Below are 25555 nucleotides of genomic sequence, written 5' to 3' on the forward strand. Positions count from 1 at the left end.
CAAATAACCACAAGCAGATTAAATACGGAATTTGTGTGGGGAAAGAAAGGAGCTGCAGGATAAAAGAGAAAGGAACAATTGTTGTAATCCTATTAAAAGCCTAATTAATGCAATTAAAGGAACTTATATTTCAATTAGGCTATGTTTCAAGCTGCTTCACTCAAAGGCGCTTCTCCCTCCGGTATCACCCTGTAGCATACTAGATATGACATTGAGTTCTGCACTGGTAGCACAATCTTTCTGTGCTATTTAATCCAGCAGGAATTAAGGTGCTTTCCTGATTTTCACAATTTAGGCCTAAGGAATTTTGAAATACAGAATAAGGGTATATGTGGGATATGTCACAAGGTCAGATCTCTTGATTTAGGGTTAAAAAACCCCAAATCATCTGTTTTCTTCTGTTTGGAGGCTACAAAGCAAGCAGAGGGATCATTTTCAGGGAATGCTAAAGGGAGTTGCATCTGATCTGCCAAAAAGCACTGAAATACTTACATTTTCCTGTTTGTCAAGGGTTGTGTGTCCCTCTCCCCAGAAACAGAAAGGAAGATTTGCTGAGGCTGAACACCAGCCTTGATAAACCAAACTCATGCTAGTAAATCATGGAGTAAATCAACATCAGAAGGACATGGAGCTGTTGGAGCAAGTCCAGAGGAGGCCACGAGGATGATCAGGGGCTGGAGCACCTCCTGTATGGAGACAGGCTGAGAAAGTTGGGGCTGTTGAGCCTGGAGAAGAGAAGCTGCGTGGAGACCTCAGAGCAGCTTCCAGTGTCTGAAGGGGGCTATAAGGATGCTGGGGAGGGACTCTTCATCAGGGACTGTAGTGATAGGACAAGGGGTAACGGGTTCAAACTGAAACAGGGGAAGTTTAGATTGGATCTAAGGAAGAAATTCTTTACTGTGAGGGTGCTGACGCTCTGTGAGCAGCTGAGGCTGCTTTTACCAAAGAAGCTGTTGCTGCCCCATGCGTGGCAGTGTTCAAGGCCAGGTTGGACAGAGCCTTGGGTGACATGGTTTAGCGTGAGGTGTCCCTGCCCATGGCAGGGGGATTGAAACTGAATGATCTTAAGGTCCTTTCCAACCCAAACCATTCTTTGACTCTATGGCTTTGACAAGATTGGTGTTGATGGGCTGAAGGGGCAGCTGCCTTTTTTGCTCAGTGAAACACTGGTGCGAGGGGAAAATGCAGATTATTTCATTGCATTATTTGCAAAGGTCATTTGCTGAGTTTTGGACTATGAAAAAATGAAGCAACTGTGCAAGGAGAAGGCATTACTCAGCCTGGATTCATCCTTTGTTCACTAAGACCCAGAAAACATTCCACGTGTAAAGAAAACGCCTTTTCCATTTCTAACTCGGTTTGGCACTCTGGACACTGTTTGGTAAAGGTTGTCCTTAATATTTAATGACTGGAAGCTCCTGAATTGCACTTTCCTGTCAAATTAAAAATGGGATTTCAAAGGTGAAATGTGTTGACTTTCACCTCACCAGTCCTGAAGTCTTTCTGAATATGGGATAAACATCAGTAGAACATCGCTAAAGAAAGACCAGGAAACACTGACTGTGAATGCGAGAGAAAAAGCCTTTCAAAAAGACACATTTTGCTATTGATTCATCACGTCCGTTCCGCAGTGTGAGGGAGATTTGAGGAAAAAGCACAAGAGGAAGGTGGATTTTCACCTGAAAAGCAATTTTCTGTTTGGGATGAAAAAATGGAAAAAAAGAAAGAGAGGAAGAGAAGAAGAGGGGGAGAGAAGGGATGAGGGAAGGAAAGAAAGAGAGAAAGAAGGGGCGAAAGGAAGGATAAAAGGAAGGAAGGACTTAGGAATGAAAAACCTGAAGGAAACCACTGCTGTGCTCTGATGGAGAATGCTCTGGAGGAGAAAAAGCTAAAATAAAACAACCAGGAGTGAGCTTCAGTAGAAGACTGGCTTGTTGTCAAGAGCAGCATCTGCTGCTGTGCAAGCAGAACAGGAATTACAAGGGCTACCTCATACTTGGTGCTTCTGGGTACCGGACACACTCACCAGCTGAGGTCAGGAACACATCTTCCCTGCAGGGCATGCTCTAGTCATGGATGTGTACATGTGAATCTCACTGGATTTTCATGCATTTGTCCAGAAAAGGCAATCTCATAAAGGAACTGAATATATTTGTTCATTTTAGGCAACCTAAAAGTGTTGACAGCTGAGCAGAGGCAGAAGTCTGCTTAAATAAAGGAAGAGTTACTAGTTACTACCAGGAGATGATAGAGGTGGCTAAGCATTTCAGAAGACACCTCTTGACATACAACAATAATGGTAATGCAAGAAATACAACACAGAATCATAGAATAGTTAGGGCTGGAAAGGACCTTAAGATCACGATTCAACATCTGCATAGCGCAGTGGATTTTGGATTTGGGGAAGATTCTCTACCACACTGCTCTAATCTGCCCATGTCTGTTCACCAATAACCAAACCTGTTTTACGCAGTGTATATGGTGGGACAATGTCCCATGCCACAATGCTGTTCTCCCTGCATCTGATGCCTTCGTACTAAACTGGCATGATGGGCTTATTTCTTTTTGAAGATCAAAAAGTCACAGATTGACTTGATTTGTATGTAGAGAAATGAGTTTGGAGGGGAGCACCCACAAGTATAAAAAGGTTTGGTAAATAGTGTCTATTACAGATGGCAGGCTTAGGAAGAAAATATGGCCTGGGGATACAGGTTAATTGCCTATAAATAAATGAAATCCACCATTAACTAATTAACTAACTACATTTGTTTCTGAAGTTAGTGAAGTCAACCCAAGTAATATTAGATGAACACCACGGCAGGGAATATTTAATGCTGCACAAAAAGACATTCTCAGAAAGCTATTCAAGCAATTGATCAGGCTGCTAAAGAGGGATGAAGGATGATTTTCACAGGGAGTATATAAAATTCTCATCTTTTACTCTGAAACATGGAGAAAATCAAATCAAACCAGCTAAAATGAAAAGAGAATGATACCAGGCAAATACACTTGGGTATTGCTGAACCATTCCCAGCTTGAGGTGACCTAGGGCTTTCCTAGATGTTGCTGGGATGGGTGATTGGCTTTGCAACACAGTCCTCCTCAGTTGGCTGCAGAACAAACAGAGCATACATATGTATTTATGAGATGTGACTGATGCTTTTACCTTTCTCAAATCCAAAATGTATTAGGTGGCCCAATGCTTTAGTCATAAGTTACAGATATGTTACAGATAAGTCACAGAGAAGGCTGCGTGGAGACGTCATAGCAGCCTTCCAATATCTGAAGGGGCCTAAAAGGATGCTGGGGATGGACTCTTCATCAGGGACCGTAGTGACAGGACAAGGGGTAACGGGTTCAAACTGAAACAGGGGAAGTTTAGATTGGATCTAAGGAAGAAGTTCTTTACTGAGAGGGTGGTGAGGCACTGGAATGGGTTGCCCAAAGAAGTTGTGAAAGCTCCATCCTTGGCGGTGTTCAAGGCCAGGTTGGACAGAGCCTTGGGTGCCATGGTTTAGTGTGAGGTGTCCCTGCCCATGGCAGGGGGGTTGGAACTGGATGATCTTAAGGTCCTTTCCAACCCTAACTATTCTATGATTCTATTCTATGTTAAGAAATATAAATATTGTGTGGGTGGCTTCTAAATTCATCTAGACCACAAATCCAATCCAAAAATGACTGATAAAGCCATTATTTGTTTTGTTTTGACAATCTCTCTCAGGAAGTTTGAAATTCAATGTTTTCAGTGATTGAAAGGAAACTAAGAAAACTGCGATTAAAATGAATTCTGGTTTTGGTTAATAGTGTTGTGCCTTGACTGTCAGTCACCTCCTGACACCACGACAATGGACAATTCATGGCAAGATAGGAGCAGTATGAACTTCCCACCACTTGATGCCTTTACCAGGTTGACCTCTGATGGTGCTTTCAAGTACTAATGCACTGGTACATTTAGTTAGCAAGGTGTCAAGCCAGAGCCAGCCCAACTGCTGCAGTGCACAACTTAACTGAAAGCAAACTTACTTATGGTGTTAGCAGACAGTGAAGCTGCAGCGAGCACCACACACAAAGGTTATGATGCTTTGGGTACGTGTGCTGAAGGACTTCAACGTTGTGGTGTTGTCTGTTGTGTAGTTACAGTCGTAGTTACCCAGATTTTGCTACTGTACAGCTACTCAGGTTGTTTCCTGCTCTACTGCTGACATATCCCTCCCCATCTTTCACCTTGCTATCATTAGGTTCAACCATGCAAGAGGCTGGTGATGTCAAGGAAGCTGTGTCTACCTCAGCTCCCAGTGGGATGAATACAGCCACAATCAGAACTGATGCTTCAAGGGTTTTCTTGTTCCTCCTCTCCTTCCATGTAGACATAAGAGAGGAAGTGATGTGATTGCAGCATATATTTGAAAATCCTTATCTACTATGTCCAGGTGACAATAAGTCCATTATAGAATCATAGAATCATAGAATAGTTAGGGTTGGAAAGGACCTTGAGATCATCCAGTTCCAACCTCCCTGCCATGGGCAGGGACACCTCACACTAAACCATGGCACCCAAGGCCTCATCCAACCTGGCCTTGAACACCACCAGGGATGGAGCATTCACAACCTCCCTGGGCAACCCATTCCAGTGCCTCACCACCCTCACAGTAAAGAATTTCTTCCTTAGATCCAATCTAAACTTCCCCTGTTTCAGTTTGAACCCGTTACCCCTTGTCCTGTTACTACAGTCCCTGATGAAGAGTCCCTCCCCAGCATCCTTATAGGCCCCCTTCAGACACATAGGAAATAAGGAACACAAAGGGAAAGGAGATTGACTAGATTATTAAAAGAATAGGTGGGAAGACAGAGGATCAGAGAGCACAGAGTCAAACATATGCCTTCCCTTCCTTATGAAGTGCTTCCTTTACTGCTCTCCAAAGGCAGATATGAAATGCTCCTTTTTTTGCCATCTGGAATTCTTATAAGGGAAGGCTGATGTCTCCTTACCACATCTTTAGGCACTGGAACTGTATTTAGAAGACAGACCAGGAAAACCCCAGTCATGAGGCAATGTTTTGCTCTACAAGTATATGCTTGTTTCTCATTGAAAACCCATCTGTGGATGCCTACACAGTGGCCAACATTTTATCCTCTTCTACAAACAAAGCATGTACACCCAAATTTCACGATGTGTTTGAGAACAGTCACTCAACAACCTCTTTCTGTTGTTCAATCCTAATGAGCTTTGGATGCTAAAATGCAAGGGAGGCTCGAGTAAAGCAATAAAGCAGTACTCATGCTGAATGTCACTGAAAGCAACGCTGCTGAAGAAGACTGGGGATGCACGTTGCAGTAGTAATCTAATTCATGGGTGTAGATGACAGCAGTTATTGATGCAGCAGGCTGCTGTACAACACAGAATGCTATCGCCAGAAGACACTGCAGGCATTTCACTACAGCTTTGCTCTGCAAGGCAACAGTCTGGGGGATGAGAAAACAGAAAGCATCCCTCACCTGGTCCAGAAGCAGCATTGTCAGAGTGGGACGTATTCTGATGTCTTTAAACCAGATTATTTCTCGCCTAATTCCACAATAATTCTCCAGATTCATGACGACAATAACACCAATCTGACTTTTCACTGCATGCTGGGAAGTACTCCATGTAATTAAAGACGAATGTAGATTAAACCAAATGGAGGCCCTGATCTGCTAAACTTCGCCCCTCACCTTACTCTGCTGCTTTGTATTGCTCTGTGGTTTCATTTCCTACTGCACAGCTCAATCCGCTGCCCGGTCTTGGGCATGCCACCCTCATTTCCAAATCCTTGCACTTTCAGCTCTTATTTTATTGCATGCTGCTGATCCTCTGCTATGTTTAAACCCTCTCGAAGTGCAATACCCGTGATTTAAGGTCCTCCCTGCCAACACAATTTGGCGTTATGCAAGCAGTACCTATATTGAGCATTCTTTTCCTCTCCAAAATGAATTTCGAGGTAGATACAGAAATATGTCATCCCTTCCATCCTCTGTCCTCCAGCATATCTATTGCTGAAACCTGTGAATTCTATTTGCCATTTATAGGGGCTTACAGGCAATTAACGAGTATCAGCTTTATGATCATAGTGGAAAAGACCTGTTTCTGTGTATTATTAGTCTCTATATCAGAACCTAAGGGTCCAGGTAGTGCTTTGGTCCCCTTTTCATGCTGATTCTATCATCTCTTTTAGCACTGAAAAAAACGCCCTACCTTATCAAATTAAGAATTCCTTTAAGGCCATGAAATAGTAAGATCACAAGTAAACCAAGTATGCAATACCCTTACTGACAACACTGCAACTAATTCAGAATCTACAGGTTAAAAATCATAGAATCACAGAAAGATTAGGGTTGGAAAGGGCCTTAACATCATCCAGTTGCAACCCCTGCTATGGGCAGGGACACCTCCCACTAAACCATGGCACCCAAGGCTCTGTCCAACCTGGCCTTGAACACTGCCAGGGATGGAGCATTCACCACTTCTTTGGGCAACCCATTGAAACAAAGGGGGACATAAAATCATAAAATGGAATATATAAACTTTTAGAATTAGTTTTAAGTAATGCTAAGTTTAATGGCTTTGTAACAGTAGCAGTGGAAAATTACTGAGGGGCATGATACGTAGAAGGAAAAATAGAGTACAGCTAGAGAAAACACTGAGAATTCTTGTGCAAGATAAGTCGTTCTAGTTGACATAGTTTTAAGAAAAATAGTCTAGAATAACGAGACACAGGGATAAGGAGTATCCGGGAATGGCAGGTGTCCAGGATGGGCTACAGTTAAACTAACTGATAAGTAGGAAGCTAGAAGGATTATTATGTCTTTGGTGTTAACGATCCAATTAAGCTGGTACGAGCATCTACTGCGCATGCGTCAAAGGCAGCCAGAAGTGATGAAGATTGCTGGAAGAAGTAAAGGACCCTCACAGACCCCTACCACAATTTTGTACACATGCGGGGAACTCTCTGGAAAATTCTATAATCCATACGTAACCTCATGAATATGTATGTATGCCCAGCATCTATATAAGGCAGTGTATGGAGCAATAGGGGGAGACACACGTTAGGAGGAGCTATCCCCCGTGTCTCCCGGCGCCGCAATAAAGAATACCTGCTTGTCAGCTTGAAAACTTTGTTGGCAAGTTTGTTTCTGGAGTTTCCTCCGAATCACCATTCCAGTGCCTCACCATCCTCACAGTAAAGAACTTCTTCCTTATATCCAATCTGAACTTCTCCTGTTTAAGTTTGAACCCATCACCCCTTGTCCTATCACTACAGTCCCTGATGAAGCATCCCTCTCGAGCATCCTTTCAGCCCCCAAATGTCCCTTCTGTTTATATTTATATCCAAAAAATCAACGCAGGGAAAAATTAAATGCATGCAATCAAACAAGACCCCAAAAAGCACTCAAAGTTAATCTCTAACTGCACCATAAGGAAAAAAATCTATCTTGTGGCCCCTAGCACAGGTGCCAGAGTGCACTGCACTGATGCATTTACACCCCTGTGAACACTGGACTCAGGTTTCTTAAAAGGCATTCCAAGCACTAATGAAGTTTATCCATTCCTAAGGGAATTTTTACCTTATTAGAGACCCTTAAGTTGTCAATGAGCTGCAAGAGCAAGGTGCTGTCCTGGGGAGGGCGAGCCAGGGGAGAGGGTGACAGCAAGGTGAGCTGAGGCAGTGCCCTCTCCAACAAGGGCTCCATCCCACAGCACCCAAGCAAGAGCACAGCAGTTTTAAGACAATAATCAGGGATAGCCAAAGGCTTAGTGACCTCCCAGCACATATGTAGAAATAAGGCAGACCCGAGGCAAAGCCAGTGAGTTGGGTCAGGTTCAGCATCGTGGCCAGGCAGAGCAGTCCTACAGCATAGCTCAGGCAGGGATCAAGAGCAAGGGACTGAGCTTCATTGCATCTCCCAAGCAAGGAGGTGCTGCTCCGATGGAGGCATCTCACATTCTTTCTTACAGCATTGTGATCCAAGGGTACAGAGCAGTGAGTATCAGAGATGGCCTAAATCACGGTCAGCCAAATCACTAGGGCAAGAGGAGGACAGGCAGATAGTTCTGGTGCACTCAGGCCCCTGTACAAACTCTGGCACAAAGCAGCTACTTTTATACACATAAAGAGGAATGAGGCATAGGCACAAATGCTGTCTCTTCATCACCCATTCAACCTTCTTGATGCAGCGTTGTCCTTCTTTCCTAAAGAATGACTGAGGTCCAAAGCACCACATGCCAGCAACCATTCCTAATGGACAGTTTGGATGCTGTCACCTTCTTTCTGCATGGAAAATGTCCCTCCTCATTGGGCTAGATTACCTTTAAAGGTCTCTTCCAACACAAACTATTCTATGATTCTATGACTATAATTTAACCATGAGGACATGACCAGGCCTTGGATCTACAGGACAGCCCCTGGCCTTATTTTATTCAGCAGTATAGATGCATTCCCTTCTGAATTCTACTAGCACATTAATTTCACCTCTTCCTATAAATCCTCCTTATTTCCAGCCACGATGCTAATCAAACATAACAGAAACTCAGAAAACCAACAGCTTGTTCAAGTGAAATGTGATGATTCCCTGTTGCTCTTGAAGGACAGCACAATGCCAACCCAGCTCCCACATACGTCACCTTCAATGACTGTGTGGCTCAGCTACGTCATCCAAAGGACTAGTGAGGACACACACTATCACATTGACTCCTCTTTTATGGAGAATAGATGGTGATTGCCAGCCAAGTCCAGGACACTGAAAGCCAAGCAGAAAGCATTTGGATAAAGTGAAGTGATTTATGCAATTGTATCCAACAGCCACTCTAACTGAAGTTGACATCAGATTCTGAGTGTCATCACCTCTGTCACATGAAATCAGCAATTTCGGTCCCTGAAGAAGGCGTCTAACAGCAACACACTTCTTTTCTGAAGGGAGGATGAGAATGAAAATCAAAGAATGATTCATGGCTGCAATGTTTTCTGATTAGATAGTGATGGTTTGTGATACAATAGGAACACGTCCTGTTTACATTGCACCTTGCAGCGTGATCTGACAGGCAGCTGCAAAAGCAATTATACAAATAGCATTCCTGAAACATGCTCCACTAGATACCATTACAGATATCCAGCGCTGGAGGGTCTAAAATCTCCCCAGAAAGTGTTTCAATCTCCTTATCATTAGACAGCTTTTCTTAATAATGACCCTGATTCTTTCTTGCTGTGGTCTAAGCCCATTACTTCTGGTTCTTCTCATCTGTAATAAACACAAGAGCAATGACGATTCCTTTCTTCTCTGCAGCAGACTTCTAGGTACCCGGAGACTGTTATCTTCATCTCCATCTTCTATTTTGTAGCTTAACAATCTCTTTTTGTAAGCTCCCCTCTGCAGGAAAGCGTGCAAGCTCTCAGACCACTCCTGCTGCTTTCCTGTAAGCTCTCAATAACCAGCTCCTGTGTCAAAACAAGTGCTCAACACCAGACAGCAGATTAAATTGTCCTGGACTAATGTGATGATGACCCACACTAAAGACACATTAAAGAATGGTTTTTAAGGAATCTAAAGTATATGGTCTCAACCCAAGCACCACCTGTCACTGGAGTAAGAACTCAGATTCAGGAATCATAGAATCATAGAATGGTTTGGGTTGGAAAGGACCTTAAGATCATCCACTTCCAACCCCCTGCCATGGGCAGGGACACCCCACACTAAACCATGGCACCAAAGGCTCTGTCCAATCTGGCCTTGAACACTGCCAGGGATGGAGCATTCACAACCTCCCTGGGCAACCCATTCCAGTGCCTCACCACCCTCTCAGTAAAGAATTTCTTCCTTAGATCCAATCTACACTTCCCCTGTTTCAGTTTGAACCCATTACCCCTTGTCCTGTCACTACAGTCCCTGATGAAGAGTCCATCCCCAGCATCCTTGTAGGCCCCCTTCAGACACTGGAAGCTGCTCTGAGGTCTCCACGCAGCCGTCTCTTCTCCAGGCTGAACAGCCCCAACTTTCTCAGCCTATCTTCATACAGGAGGTGCTCCAGTCCCTGATCATCCTCGTGGCCTCCTCTGGACTTGTTCCAACAGTTCCATGTCCTTTTGATGTTGAGGACACCAGAACTGCACACAATGCTCCAAGTGAGGTCTCACGAGAGCAGAGTAGAGGGGCAGGATCACCTCCTTCGACCTGCTGGTCACGCTCCTCTTGATGCAGCCCAGGATACGGTTGCTTTCTGGGCTGCGAGCGCACACTGCAGCCGGCTCATGTTCATTTTCTCAACGACCAACACCCCCAAGTCCTTCTCTGCAGGGCTGCTCTGAATCTCTTCTCTGCCCAACCTGTAGCTGTGCCTGGGATTGCTCCGACCCAGGTGTAGGACCTTGCACTTGGCATGGTTAAACTTCATCAGGTTGGCTGTGGCAGGATAAACTGCCCTGCATTGGGATCTGTCCAACTAAGTATGGCTCATAATCTAGCTACCTGAACACAAGCATCTGCATGAGAAATGCCCTGCAGTATCTTGACACATCCTCATAGACATGAGCAGCTCTCATGAGATCCCGCCTGCAGCATTGTGTGCAGTTCTGGTGTCCTCAATATAAGAAGGACATGGAACTGTTGGAGCAAGTCCAGAGGAGGCCACAAGAATGATCAGGGGCTGAAGCACCTCCCATATGGAGACAGGCTCAGAAACTTGGGGCTGTTCAGCCTGGAGAAGAGAAGCTGCGTGGAGACCTCAGAGCAGCTTCCAGTGTCTGTGGAAGTGGTGAATGCTCCATCCCTGGCAGTTCAAGTCTTCAAGGCCAGGTTGGACAGACCCTTGGGCAACAAGGTCTAGTGTGAGGTGTCCCTGCCTGTGGCAAGGGGTTGGAACTGGACCACCTTAAGCTCCTTTCCAATCCAAACCATTCTATGATTCTATTTGGAACAAGAAGCAAGCAGAGGTTGGGTTTTTTATGTCCATGGCTGCATGTCCATCAATATTACTGAATAAGAGATGAAAGAAAAGAGAAATGCGAGTCTTTGAACCTAGAGTAACTACAAGGAACTTTATGGTCCTACACTTCTGCCTACTTGAAGATTTCTAAAATCCTGCTATGAAGCATTTGTATTGAGACTTATCCTACTGAACTTCAGATGTCTAATTTAGGACCTCAGAATAGGAAGCCAGATGCCCTATGCTCCCTCAAAAAACATCAGGGAAACAGGTACCTCTAGACAATGGTTAAGCCCACATAAAATAAGATGACAAAACACCTTGGAAACATGGGGCTTAAAAATAAAGGCAGGAGCGTCTCATTTCGTCTGTGGTTTCTGAGTCTTGACACATACACTGCATGCTTTCACAGTAAAAAGAAAGAAGGAAGACAGCAAGGTATATTCAGTTACATGAATACATGGCATTCATATTCCTTTCAGGTCAAAGAAGTTGGAACTTGAAGTAGAATGTGATTATGGCATTTTTTATTGTACTGCTGGTAGCTGAAATCAGTTGTTACTAACTTCTTATACACCTACATATTAAATAATAAACTCTTTATCTTTTAAAGACACCACTGGGAAGACAAACAAGGAAAGCTTGGAGACTATGAGCAGAATTTAAGATTTCTCTGCTTAGGAAAAAACCAACTTACCTGCATGTTCATGAATTTTCCCCAGTACTATTAAATCAGCACATTTGACCTCTATAGTGGATAGAGCTCTATTCTACTTCCATTCATGGCAACAAGAAGTGTGCCTTTGACATCTGCAAAAGCCTGAAATTACAGATGATTTCCTTTCCTTTAAACTCTTAAGGAAGAAAGAAAGTTTCAGGAAAAGAGTAATATCCACTGGGACAGGCTCTAAAGAGGACAGATAAATACAAGCAGACTTTAGTTTAGTCTTTATATGTTTCAGATCTATGTAAGAAAAATGCCTTCGCCGGTAAAAAGACCTGATGCAAGAATTGTTTCTCATAAATGGGGAGCACTGTTGTCTATAAAAAAAGAACAATATATTGTTGCTCACATGGGAAACAAAAAAGCAAGCTGTGAAGAATATACACAAGATGAACCCACTAAAATGGAGCTACCGCAGCATTTACTGTGACGTAAAAAAACCCCGACTTTTGACACACTGTATAAATTGCTTTAATAGTGGAATTGTGCTTTGTGAAGAGGACCTGGTTCCTTTACATGTTTTCTAGTCTTCTAAGGTCATTCCACTGAAGACCTTAACCCCAGTCTGTTCCACAGCCTATCTAGGACAGCAGTAGTGCAGCCTTGCACTGAAACTGTCTCCCCACACAAGGGCCAGTAACCCACCAGCCTCCTCAATGACTGCTCAATGGACACGGCTCATGGCGTTATTTGCTGGCCTCCTCTGTTCCACTGAGTCCTTCGGGGTGAGCTTCTATTGGACCAAGGAGAGCTCTGACTGGTACCAGGAGAACGCGAGAGTGCTCAACTGGAGGTGGGCATCAAGCACTTGCTTCACAAACCTGGAGACATCATACTTTGGGTGTTGGGTAATTTGGTATGACCACCTCTCAAAGACTGAGTAGGAAGAGAGGAGGAAGACAAAACTAGTCTGTAGCACCCCGAGCTCCTAAACACTTCCATCTCAGCTGTCCCAGACAACACAGTTGTCTTCAAAGGGACTCATCTGCAACAAGGCACTGTCTTCTCTTTCCCTGTCATGGGGGGATCACAGTATCAGAACATCAATCTCTATATCTCAGCAACATAACAAGAAGCCCCCAGTAGTAGAGCACCCAAGGAGCAGTGCTTTCCTTGTACTTCTGAACTCAGGAAAAGCATTTGGGAGCTTTGTTTCTCCTTAACTGTTCTGTGGATATAAATGTCTCCATGTTTCACACGATGCCCTAATGGGCTTGCTTTGCCTTTGGAATACCTACTCCAAGAGAGTTTGATACTGGATTTTTACAAGAACCTAGAATAACGTAATGAACTACATGTGGTATCCTGAAGATTACTTAGATACAGAGAAAGATAAGCTGGTGCTGATCTTAATTACTGATGGCTTCCACAGGTGATAAGACAAGCATGACAACTGATAGTACTATGTAGCAAAAAAGGTGTAAAAAGGTGCAAAAACCTTAATGGCAGACAACTGCACATATTTACAATACCTGAGGATCAACCTGAAAGGTTAAAACCAGTCCAAGGTTTTCTACTTACACCAGAACAATTAAAGTAGAAACCAAAAGACCCATGTTGCTAAAAGTCTAAGCAGAACCAAAGTATACTTTCCAGATTCAGCTTTTCATATGTTCCTAAGGAATCCAAAACCTAACTACAGAAGATTTCATTTGGATGAATGTCTAAAAGAAGCTTCTCTCTCTTTACCAAGACTGATAATAAGACTCTTCAAGTGCAACCTCAATCTCCTACATTTTTATTGTTGAATTGCTCTGAGATCCCTGATGTACTTTTCATTATATCAGTGTTTGTTGTAATGTAGGAGCTAAGCTTACAGAACTCGTTGGCTAGTGATTTGTCTATCAAGACATAAAACCCCCAGTAATGGTAAAGAAACTCTTGGTGGGGGGGGGGGGGAGGGTGCTCCTAAGACAGAACTGGTTTACTTGGCAGAACTGCCTGGATTTACGGGGCTGCCCAACAGCATCTGAGTGATACAATGGACAGGGCTGCTTCCAAAAAACAAGGTATTTTGTCAATGAAATAATTTTGTCTTGTAGCAAACGGGTGACTCTCACAAAAGCACTAGGACTTAATGAATATGTAGTACCTATGTCTCATTTGGCCATGTACCCTTCTAGTTCTTCGTAGTTTTCATAGCCTGAATCAATGGACATTCCTCTCTTGGTCTGAACATAGTGCAAAAGAGGAAACAGCTGCACCAAACCTCATTAAATATTAATTTCCTACAAAAGTATAAAAGTAAGGCCTAGTTGAGTGTTCTCTAACTTATGCTGTTTCAACAGACTAGAAAGATTTGGATCCTTCTGTAGCTGTCAAGTCTCTTTTGTTGACCTGGCTGGATGGCCGCATGCAGAGTTGTGGTCAATGGCTCGATGTCCGGCTGGAGACCAGTAACGAGTGGTGTCCCTCAGGGATCGGTGCTGGGACCGGTCTTGTTCAACATCTTTGTCGGTGACATGGACAGTGGGATTGAGTGCGCCCTCAGCAAGTTTGCCGATGACACCAAGCTGTGTGGTTCGGTTGATACGCTGGAGGGAAGGGATGCCATCCAGAGGGACCTGGACACGCTTGGGAGGTGGGCTGATGATTCTATGACCAGAGGATCCACAAAGAGTCTAGAGCTCAAACTTTGTTCTTCTGTTAGATAACAAAAATCTGTCTCTGTGTCAGGCAATCTGTGTCCAAAATACCTGTTTTATCTTAGAGAAGATTACACAAGTACATCTAACTCAGTGATTTTTAGCTTAAGCTATGACTCAGCTTTTATGTAGAAAAAAAAAGAGATAATAATAAGAATTGAAGTTTATCTCACTAGCAAGTTGGATTATGATCATAGAATCATAGAATAGCTAGGGTTGGAAAGGACCTTGAGATCATCTAGTTCCAACCCCCCTGCCATGGGCAGGGACACCTCACACTAAACTATTGTTTATGATCAATAGCCAAGAGGTAAAATCAGCTCTCCTGATGCTTCCTAAGTTATCAAGCATAATGAAAAAAATGTTTTGCTTGATATTAATGTCTAATAAAAAAGATGATGAATAACACTAAGCATTAATCTCTTTTCAAAGTTCTGTACAAATATCAGTATATAACTATGTATTGGGTGTCCAATGGGGTTCCGTTGACAGGAATCAGCTGCCCCACGCCAGACACAACCAGCTCCATCCCTTTAATCCTAATCCTGACAGTTCAGACAATTTTCCACACAAGTTTTCTCCCACTTATCAAGTCCGTATCTCACCAGTTCAGCTATATGTATCCACACCTGATGTGCTACATAAACACACATACTTTGATGTCTAAGCTCTTATTATAATAATGGTAGAACCACTTGGTTCCCATCATAAAGACTAGGAATTGAATCAGATAACTCCAAAGTACAGATTTACTGGAAGGTCAGCTGAATCTTTTTCCAGATGCCCATGCACAAGCATCCAGCGTCATTTGAGATGAATACCAGCTGCCAGCTCAGGAGGCCATGGGTTTCCTGTAGTTCCTGTCTCATACCTGTCAGCCTTACATGGGATGCACTTGGGATTTCCAAGTGCATCTCAAATGGCACTAGATGCCTGTGTTGGGCAACTGAATTGTACCTTCCATCTCCATCAAATACAATGGGAATTCTGACACTCAAATCAGATGTAGGTACCTACAGAGCAGACAAAGTCAAGTGTCTTCAATTCAAATTAACCCCCAACCAGCTTACTCTTTCAGCTGTTCAGGGAAGCACTGATACATGTCATGTTGTTGTGGATCAGGTGTAGATGCTGAAAACACATTATCCAAGGGCTACATCCATTCAATTTGTGCCTTCTGATCTGAAAAGCCAGTGAGAGCTGTGCTCAGTCACCATATTCCATGTGAGAAAATAAGGAGGAAGCCTATCACTCCCAAAATATCACAGGTATGCATACATGCATCAGCTCAGTAGGGAATATAGGAATGACTGAATACTGGCAAAGACAGGATTGAGCTGCCCACCCTGAACCCTTAAAAGTACAAATATCAAACAAACTAGAGACGTCAGAGCTTACCATGTAAGAACAAGCTATGGCCTAGCAGTAGCACTTCTTTTCCTAGGAAACTTCTAAATAAGGACAATCCTTATGTGAGAGAAACGTAAAGAATGTTTCTCTGAAGACCAAGAAGTCAAGTCTTTCTCATCACCTTTGTCTGAGGAAACCCTTTATCCTCACAAAGATATGCAATTACTTCTTCAAAGCAAAATGAAATCCCATTTTTGTCCCACCCTCCACTTCCAATTCTTCATTTCCAAATGTGTTCAAGAGCTTTGCATGTTGCTGAAGTCAGATTTAGCGAGACTATAATTCACTCTCTTTTCTCCTCCTGAACATAAGTTGAACTTAACAATTTCTGTTCTCCACTTCTGATAGTGCCAGGCTGTGACCTGACAGCTGTACTACAAATGTGTCCTATCAGGCCTGTTATTTCTTTCAGGGATATGGAGAAATCCTTTGATTGAAGTCCTTCCATGTTTTGTCAAAATGGAGATAAAAGCAACTTCATTTTCTGTAACTTCTTTCTCCTTCCACATAATTTTCCCTTCATGATCAATACAGCTATTAAAACACGATAGGGGAAAATGCATTTACTTTCTCAGCTACTTCTGAGCTTTGAGATTCCCCCGGATCTCTGTAATATTTAAACACATCTGACAGAGGTCACTTGTGATTTTGGGAGGAACAACAGACTTCCATAGTGGAAACTAAAAACACGGCAGGATTCTCTACTCAGCACAGGAGGATACTAAATATTTACTTTTAGGAAAGGAAATCAAACCCTATCTGCCTAGCAGCTAAGTGCTTTTTTGAAGGTACTTGTCTATAGCAATGAAGCTAAGATGTTCACCTCGAACACATTATTCATCATAGACTCCAGTATCCAAGAGAAGCAGGATGAACTGTCTCCCAGAGGTAAAGCAAAGGCTTAGCTTGTCTTGGACTAGCTGCCTGAATTTTAAGTACCAAGGCAGATGAAATGACTCTATGCTAACTACAGGTCCCTACACTATGCCTGTGAAAAAGATGGGCTGATAAAGTGATGCTCATGAGAATCAAGTAAAAGATCAAAGTACAGAAATCAGAATATAAGTCTTCATACTAGAATTCAACTATTAGTTTCTGCGTGGCTTTGAAAAGCAATGTGGCATCTTTACTGAGGCTGATTATCAAAGCCTGATGGAATGCCCTAGGAATGGTGGCACTGTTTGGACAGTGTCCATATACCAGAAAGGCGTCACTCAGGAAGTGAACAGAAAACCACTGCTGCCTGCATGTGAAGGCTTTCAGCCGAGGTTTCCATTACGAACACTGACCAAGCTCAACTATTTGCTACTTGATGAGATCTGACAAGCTCACAGCACAGTGAAATACTGCTTTAGGCTACACAGCTGGGACTCAGACCAGGATACTCAGTTTCTGCTCCTGGTTTTCCTCAGATCCAGGTTAGATATACATCGCCAGTGCTAATATTCCTGACAAGTGGCATTCCTATCCCATTAAGAGGCAATTTTAATACCATTTCTTAGAGCTTTGACCTTTGGGCAATGCAATCGATTATATGTGCTGCCACTGGGCATAAGAATGACTCTAAGTGTGGTTTTCCACTCAGTAACCAAGGATTTCCATTCACTCCTCTGTTAAATGAGGCCATTAAGAGAAATGTAACTCACTAGTTTATGCCATTGTCAGTGAGGGAAAATTGCTTTTTAATCTCTGACCCCTCAAAGTGAAATTGCACCCTGGAAAGAGATTCTGTTAAACAAATGAAATAGAAAAGACAAAAGACAGAACACGATTTCCTTTTGCCATCTCTGAATTGTCACAGACGAGACTTGTTCAGCTTCCACGTACAAAATCCTTGCCTTTGGAATACTGAATCCTGACCGCCATTTATAATGTAACCTAAATATTCCTAAATCCTGACTTTGTACAGTCTCAGTGTTGCACACCACCAAGGGAAACAGTGAAGACTACAGCCTACCCATTCACTCTCTCACCAGCCAAAGCAGCTTCATCAGCAATGCCTCACCACTAAATATGCCCCCAACGTTGCCATCATATCCTTCCCTTCTCCTCCACTCTTGCCCTTACCATTTCCCCCTTGAAAAGTGAGCTCACAATAGACAATTTTAACTTCTATTTTTCCTCCCAAAAGCCTACTGGGAATGGTTTATAACAAAGGAAAGAAAGAATAAGCTACCATTCGGATGAGTCAACTCTCTTTTCTTGAAGAGATGCTCAGTTGTGATTACAAATAGCCTGAATGATTTTACCTTCACATGCAAAAGCACCCAACTAACTATATAACAACCAAAAGCTCTAAACAAAGCCTTTTCCCAATAAATATTTGATCACAGAGATCCATTATTTACAAAAGAAGAAGATAGGTTTAAATAAATGTTATGGCTCAGACCTCACCGAGGTTAAGTTGCTGCGCTCACGCAGCTCATTTATCACTTGCGCTGTCACTGACTTGAACACCATTTCCTATGGTAAGCAGCTGTTTTGTAAATGCACTGCATTAAAATACAGTTAAAAAACACGCTCAAACAGAAGTTGCTTTAAAATAGAACACTCTTAAATCTGAAAACTCACCCTGCCTTTCACAGGGAGCCAGTGGAACAAGGAGAAAAGGAAGCATAGGTTTTATTCCAACCACCTACTACTGATGCCTGCTTGTAGAGGGAGAATAAAGGGTGAAACTAATTGCTCAAAGCACTGCCCTGGACAGCCTTGCTTTCTGGCCACAGCACACTGATAAGACAAAAGGAGCCTGAAAGTAGAGGCATGCATGCAGCAAGGAGTTCAAGACTCTGTACGTATACAGACCATGTTGGGGGCGTATGTGACAGGTGATAATGGCAAACATCCCCATGGCCAGGTTGGAGGGAGTCTTGGGTGACACAGTTTAGTGTGTGGTGTCCTTGCCCGTGGACAGGATAGGCAAACTTTAGATGATTTTAAGGTCCTTTCCAACTCTAACTATTCTATGATTCTGTGTGGTATGTTTTGAGCTATCTGGGCAAGCAAATCAGTGCGATCATTATAAGGGTATGGGCTATTTGAGGCAACCATACATCAACAGGGGAGGACTGAGATATTGGAACTGAGAGTGAAAATGAAAAGATATGCATTAAAGGGAGAGGGAAAGGGTGGAAGGGAAAACAAGTGCTATGGGGGAACAGATGCTTTGAAGTTGAAGAGATTAGTTCTGAGTGGGAAGCCCAGGCAGAGGTTTCTGAACTGAGCTGATGTGTGTTGCCATGGACTGAGAAACACAGAAACAGAAAGGGACTTTGCAAGTTGGTTGTTTTTTGAGAGAATCAAGCAATTTGGGGACGATTTCTTCTATTAACTGAAGGTCATGGCACAGAATCATGAGGGCTCTGGATGGTGGCAAAGTTTCCTTCTGGTGCTGAAGACCAGGATTAAGGCTCAGTCATGTAATTACACAGTCACTTCAGTAATGGCTTTTGCTTGGAGTCCTTACAGAGCTCTGAGTTCTTATTGCAGCTTTAATTCAGCTCCAATCACTTTCACAAGCAGAAAATGCCAGAAGAAAGAATAGCTTCATAATCCCCAGAATAAAACTTCCAAGTGTTAATTCCCCAAAGAAGCAGCAAACTCAGCCACGCTCATGGTGGTGACAGACACAGCTGAGGAACAGCAACATGAGGTTGACTGTATAAACTGCATCTTATAGTTAGATATAGTTAGATCACCACTATAGATATAGTTATCATTATAGATATAGTTAGATCATCACTGCAGCTCGGTCACGAATCTGTCTTATGAACATGCAGCACCTTCTCATCCCAGGAGATTCAGTAGCTACAAAGCTGTGCTTGCATCAAGATACTCCAATCATGCCAGCTCACTGTGGCTTTGCAGCACAGATGTCAGGGTGCAATCCCGTCATATTGTGGTGCTAACAGGCTGTACACAGCAGTTTTGAAACTATTAGCTTTAAATTGATTTAATGGCAGTGTAAGTCTCAGGGCGTAACCATACGGGAAGAGGAGAAGACAACCTCCATTATCACCATGCTTCTAAGTAGCAAGGTCTTTAAGAAGTGTGACCAGCAGGTCGAAGGAGGTGATCCTGCCCCTCTACTCTGCTCTCGGGAGACCTCACTTGGAGCATTGTGTGCAGTTCTGGTGTCCTCAACATCAAAAGGACATGGAGCTGTTGGAACAAGTCCAGAGGAGGGCTACGAGGATGATCAGGGGCTGGAGCACCTCCTGTATGGAGACAGGCTGAGAAAGTTGGGGCTGTTCAGCCTGGAGAAGAGAAGGCTGCGTGGAGACCTCAGAGCAGCCTTCCAGTATCTGAAGGGGGCCTACAAGGATGTTGGAGAGGGACTCTTCATCAGGGACTGTAGTGACAGGACAAGGGGTAACGGGTTCAAACTGAAACAGGGGAAGTTTAGATTGGATCTAAGGAAGAAATTCTTTACTGTGAGGGTGGTGAGGCACTGGAATGGGTTGCCCAGGGAGGCTGTGAATGCTCCATCCCTGGCAGTGTTCAAGGCCAGGTTGGATGAGGCCTTGGGTGCCATGGTTTAGTTTGGGGTGTCCCTGCCCATGGCAGGGGGTTGGAACTAGATGATCTTAAGGTCCTTTCCAACCCAAACCATTCTATTATTCTAGGACTCTTCTATTTCTTGCCTTTCATATTTCAAACACTCGGAGAAAGTGTTTTTTGAAACCCAAATTTTCTTTTGTTTCTAAAATACCAATGAGTTGTGTGCACAAAACTTGAAGCCGGTCCTTTATTGGCGGTCCCTGGGCAATAAAGATCTCTCTGCAAATGCCACAGATTTATGAGGCTTTTTTTCCTTAAAGCTCCAGCCTTCAAAGTGCCTCTCTGTGTATCCCTGAAAGGCAGACCCAGGGATTGCTTCTTTACAGGAAAAAAAAACCTCATTGTTCTTAGACTACACAAGTGGGTCACTGAACTGTTGCTTTCCTTTGCGATGCCAGTGAATCCAAATGAGCTTGACTTCCACAGAGGCTACAGGGAAGGAAAGCTACCAGCATTAATCAGAGCTACACAAGCAGCTCTTCCAAAACAAATTAGCTTCAACAGCACACAGAGTCCTTCAGTCAGTGCGGCCAAGCTGAACGTAGGCCAAACTGCGTGTCAAAAAGACTAACTGGTTTAATATGTATCCGTGGAGCCTGTGTTTGCAGCTTTTTCTTCCTCTTAATCCACCTGCAGGAAGCTGTGAGCAAACTGTGTTAAGTAAAACTGCTCATCTTGCTGCAGCCACAGCCTCTCTGTGATGCTCAGCACACCTGAGCTTATCTCAAAGGTACCGAGACCATCAGGGATCCAGATTTCCCCTTCCCCTAATAAACAAATGGGTGATAGGCATGGGATTCAGTTTGTCTTGAAATGTTTGCAGTGTAATTGCTATTGCCTGGACTTTACCTGGCTTTAAACCAGAAGAGGAGAGATTTAGGTTAGGGATAAGGAAGCTCTTCCCTGTGAGGGTGCTGAGGCGCTGGCACAGGGTGCCCAGAGAAGCTGTGGCTGCCCCATCCCTGGCAGTGTTCAAGGCCAGGTTGGACACAGGGGCTTGGAGCAACCTGCTCTAGTGGAAGGGATCCCTGTCCGTGGCAGGGGTTGGAGCTGGATGAGCTTTAAGGTCCCTTCCAACACAAACCAGTCTGTGGTTCTATAATTCTATGATTTATAGACAAAAGGAGAGAACAGACATGTCCACAGAGGCAGTCATCAAACCTATGCCAAACATCCACTGTGAGATGATAAAAGCCTGCTGGAAGAAATTCCTCCTCCAGGTTGTAAAGGGAGTCCAGACACTAAACTCTCCACCAAACACACTCATATGTGGTCCAATAAATCCCTATCTTGCAGAGACCAGTTTGACCTATGCTAAAATAGGTGTTTTAAGATAGATGAGATGAATAATTTTTTCTAGGGGCATGGGCAGTGACATTTCAGGAGACAAATCTGGGCCATTAGGTATTAGATGGCAAGGGTCCTCATTTCTGCTTTAGGTCCAAGAACCATAGAAATACAGAATCATAGAATCAACTAGGTTTGAAAAGACCTTTAAGATTATCAAGTCCAACCATTCCTCACCACTAACCCATGGCACCGAGGGCCTTATCTCCACAGTGTGTGAACACTTGCAGGGACGGTGACTGCAGCCCTGCCCTGGGCAGCCTGTTCCAATGCCTGAGCACCCTTTGGGGCAGGAATTGTTCCTCAGCTCCATCTAAACCTGCCCTGGTGCAGCTTGAGGCCGTTTCCTCTTGTCCCATCCCTTGTTACTTGGGAGAAGAGACTGACCCCACCTCACTACAACCTGCTTTCAGGTAGTTGTAAAGAGCAATAAGGTGCCTGCTGAGCCTTCTCTTATCCAGACGAAACAAGACCCCTATTGAAGTAAGTCTTCTGCAGGAGATGGCTGCTTCTGGCTTCTCTTTGCTGTTTGACTTCCAGTAATTTTCTAAACTTGAATTCTCTAGTGAAAAGGAGAAAATTGAAGTCCTGTAAGAAGACAGGCTGAGAAAGTTGGGGCTGTTCAGCCTGGAGAAGAGAAGCTGCGTGGAGACCTCAGAGCAGCTTCCAGTGTCTGAAGGGGGCTACAAGGATGCTGGGGAGGGACTCTTCACTAGGGGATGCAGTGATAAGACAAGGGATAACGGGTTCAAACTGAAACAGGGGAAGTTTAGATTGGATATAAGGAAGAAATTCTTTACTGTGAGGGTGGTGAGGCACTGGAATGGGTTGCCCAGGGAGGTTGTGAATGCTCCATCCCTGGCAGCGTTCAAGGCCAGGTTGGACAGAGCCTTGGGTGGCATGGTTTAGTGTGAGGTGTCCCTGCCCACGGCAGGGGGGTTGGAACTGGATGATCTTCAGGTCCTTTCCAACCCAAACCATTCTATGATTCTATAAACTGTCAAGTTTCTGTGACCAAGAGGGATTTCTAATGGAAACAGACCACTGTTCCTCTGCTTCTGGTGTCATTACCCAACATTTATACTTTCATCTGCATTTTGATCCTGTGGGTTCCTGCAGATAATGCAGTGGCGCAGCTTAATTGAAACTTATAGTAAAAATAAGTTTAAGCACAAACAATTATTCTGTAATGACAGTAATTTAAAATGAGGGGGAAAAATCTGCTAATAATTAAAAATACAAATTATTTCCTCCAAAGCTCTGACAATCCCCACTAAACCTTTTATGCCTCTGGGATGTAAGACTTTTTTTTTGCTCATGATTAATTACAAGTTCATCTTTTACATCCTCTGTTCCAGCACAAATATAGCAAGTCTCTCTCACCCAATACAAATCAAGCAGTGCTGAAATCAGAACATGTACAATGATTTATAATGGGAAGGAAAAAAATATGGAAATAAAGTGAATATGGCATCGGATAAACTTTTTTCTACATCATGGATAGGCATAATGGGTATTTCTGTTTTCTATATGGTCCATAGAGTCTAATATCTGACTGCAACCGAGTCCTTAGTGAATTTACTTGGTGAAACAGGGAAGTGTTGCTGTCAGAGGGTGAAGTATACAGCTGAGAGACTACAGACAATAATGTGGCTGACAATTATGGCACCCAGCATGGAGTCAGGGACTTCATGTGGCATCTAAGATCAAGATCATAATGATAGATTGAGAACATCACTGACTCTTCCGAGCTGTCGCATCCTACCTCTTGTAACAACAGTGCCCAACCCTTGTGCTGAATCCATTTGCCCCACGTCAGATGGAGACACAAAATGGTTGTGATTTGGTATCTCACCTATTTATGACCAGCAAAGAGTTGCACCTACACTCTTGATGCAGCCTGCATGTGTGTATCCATTGAAAAGGAGGATGACAGAAAGAAGATAGAAGCCCATGGGGTAGGAGATGGAAGGGAACAGAAAGAAGGGAAGCAGAAGCACTCGCATAACTACCTGCTGCTCCCTTCCCTGGGCTGGCTTCAGGGAGCACTGAGCCACCCCACGGCCTTGTCCATCCTTTACTTACCACCACTAAGTACCTTACCATATATTTCCCACATATGCTTATTATTATTGTTTTACAGTGGAGTGAGGAAGAGTGTTGTAGGGGCATTTTTGTGGGTGAGTGAAGAGTTTCGATGGGGTACAAGAGAATTCACATGAAGTAATGAAACACTACTATTAATATACATCTCAAGATGAAGGAGCACCTCACAAAACTTAAAATGCAGCAAATGAGCTCAGCAGGAAGATATTTACTTTGTTTAAACATTTCTATCATTTCAGGGAACCTAAACGCCTTATTCTGTACTAGTTAAAGGATGTTTTGTTATGTTAATGTACAAGTTGGGACTGGTGCTCCAAGTTGTATTGTTGAAGTGACTGCATTGCATTATATGCGAACGTTATAACCAGTCACTTAATCTTCATTCCTGACAGAAATCCATTCATTAAGGTCTAGGGTAGGTCTTAACTTGAATGTTTCAATGATTTTGACATTTTTGATTTCTCAATTTATGCATATGTTTGTTCATATACTCTTAAAAATACCACATGCATCTATTTTTATACGCATACACATAAAAATAGGAATCACACACAGATTTATATACATATATACACATAAACAGGAATAAATAACAAATGTGTGTAAGCCAGTCTGCATTTACAGGACAATCACACTGTACTAGAGGGCAGAGGTAACAGCCAAATACATTAATGAATTGGTAGTTTAACAAAAGCAGGCAAACTACCCAGTAGGATTTAAAAGACAGCCTGTACTTTTGATCTCTGAGCAGCACACAATACAGAGGGAATATAAAGTGCATAAACCTATGGCAGCTCCCCTGAAAGCAGTTCACCCACAAAGGCATCTGGCTGATCATTCTTCAAATCCATCCTAGATCCTTCCAAAGCAGCCAAAGACACACATACAACCCAGAAGGATGACCGCATTATCCATATGGATGCAAGTGGCACCAACACTGCTTCCTACAAAAGCCCTTGAGGACTGTGTGATCAGGACCCTTCTTCTCACACTATGAAGACTATGTCCTTTTGGATATAAAATGAACACGTATCAACACATGGAACAGAGGAGGCATCAAATGCTATTTGATAAACCCCATACAATAGGCCAGCAATCGAAGACGGAACGACTTCACCTCATTTTCTGCCTTAATTTATGTCATTGATAGGACATTTATGCCCTTAGCAGCAGTTGACTGACTAATATTGGCTATATCTTTACCATGATCAACATATTTGAGGAATAAAGCACCTCCTAACTGGGCAGGCTATTTCAGCAGCTCCTGCTGGCTGAAGAAAGTAGATCCTTTACACTGCTGCACTCATTTTCTGCCTGACTACTCTGTGACCTTCTTCGCCAAAATTGCCATTAACTCATTTGCAGCTTTGTGATCCGTTTTACTGTCAAGTATTGAATTTATTCTAGTCTCATTTTAGACTTCATGCAGTAAAAACACAACAGGTCATTTTCAAAGCAGCTGCAGGACTGCGTGCAGCGTGACGCACGTTATCTTGAATACATATGCCTTGAAAATCAAACACAGCTGAAGACCACCCTTAGCTTCTTGCAATATCTAGGTTCTGCAAAAGTTGTTCCTATTACCCACAATTGGCAAAGTATGTTTTACCAGAGCTGTAGATAATGTAAAATCACATTACTCCTTTTCAGTGGAGTAAAAGGCCTGTGGCTCTTACTCCTTTGGTCTGGAGGTTTTCTCCAGGCCTTCACAATTCATCGTGTCCAAGGACCAACAAGGAGGCACTATGTACTCGCACAGACCTCGGCTACATTTTGTCCTAACAAGACTCCAGATACATGAAAATCACTTTG

The sequence above is a fragment of the Psittacula echo genome (assembly GCF_963264785.1).
Source record: "Psittacula echo genome assembly, chromosome: 2".
Classification (NCBI taxonomy): domain Eukaryota; kingdom Metazoa; phylum Chordata; class Aves; order Psittaciformes; family Psittacidae; genus Psittacula; species Psittacula echo.